The sequence below is a fragment of the Volvox carteri genome (assembly GCF_000143455.1).
Source record: "Volvox carteri f. nagariensis unplaced genomic scaffold VOLCAscaffold_59, whole genome shotgun sequence".
Taxonomy (NCBI): Eukaryota; Viridiplantae; Chlorophyta; class Chlorophyceae; order Chlamydomonadales; family Volvocaceae; genus Volvox; species Volvox carteri.
In genome coordinates, this window is record NW_003307602.1 from 794,788 (window position 1) to 796,228 (window position 1,441).

The following is a 1,441-nucleotide window of genomic DNA, read 5'->3' on the forward strand; positions in this document are numbered from 1 at the left end:
AAATTCAGAAATGCTTGGACGTGGGGGTGATGCGCAAGTGGCCCTCAGCGTGGGGACCACCGACGGTCGTCAACGGCCTACGGGTGGTGGAAGGCAAGAAGCTGCGCCTATGCATGAATCCCATGTACCCTAACCTTTTCATGGAGATACCGCCGCTGAAATACGAACACATCTCGGACTTGCCAGGCTTTCTGCGAAAAGACGATTTCCTCTTCACAACGGACGACAAGAGCGGTTACTGGAACCTCCTGCTGCACCCGGACATGTACCGCTTCGCCGCCTTCGAATGGGAAGGCGACCTACACTACTGGCTCGTAATGGCGTTCGGCTTCGCCCCGGCCTGCTGGGTCTACAGCCTGCTGAAGCAGGAGCTATTTCGACCGATGCGGGAGCGAGGCGTAGACCTGGCGTACTTAATCGACGACTGCGCGTTGGCAGCGAGGACACTCCCAGCTGCACAGCGCCTATGCCGAGCAGTCGTCGACCTCCTCACGGCGCTGGGTTTCACCCTGAGCCTTGAGAAATGCCAGCTGCGACCGTCCCACCGCGTCAAGTTCTTAGGCTTCATGGTCGACGCACAGCGCGAGGTTTTCGAAGTACCCGAGGAAAAAGTCCGCCAGCTGGCCGAATCGGTAGAGCTCTTGGAGACCGCGGGACCGGATTCAATCACAGCCAGGGAGGTGGCACGGGTGGCCGGCCGGATCATGGCCATGAGCCCGGCGGTGGCTACAGCGCCGCTCCACGCGCGTGTGGTTGGGCGGGCGGCAGCAGGAGCAGCACACTGGGATGAAGCGGTGGGGGACCCAGCCACTTTCCTGTCTAGGGCACGGCTCTTCCTAACCCTGCTGCGCCTCAAGAACGGTAAGACGTGGTGGCGACGCGGGCCAGCCCTGGTGCTCAGGGTGGCAGGGGACGCCTCTGAGAAAGCCTACGCCGCATACCTACCAGACCGTCAACTGGGAGACGGAGAAGCGAGTGAGATGCGAGTGCCGTTCACCCCGGAAGAGTCAGAGCGCATGGCCTGGGGGGAAATGTCCAGCACGGAACGAGAACTTCGCACAGTGGCGCTAGCGCTCGACTGGATTAAGTGTGAGGGTCCGCACTTACTAGCAGGAAGGTCGGTGCAGTATCACACCGACAGCCAGGCCGCAACCCTGTGTGTGCTAGGCATGAAAGGGCAGGGCCCGTGCCTGCAGCGAGTAGACGAGCTGTACATGAAGTGCGCGGAGTGGGACTTGGAGGTCCAGCTAGTCTGGCACCCCCGCTCGGAACAGCAACAGCAGTATGCAGACACGCTCTCCAAGTTCGAAGACAGCTCGCAGTGGTGTTTGGACGACGCGGTGTTCGCAAGTTTGTGGGCGGAACCATGCCTGCAGGGAAGCAGGCCTACGGTAGATGTGTTTGCGGACGAGTTTTCTACGAAAGTACCAGGACGCTTCTT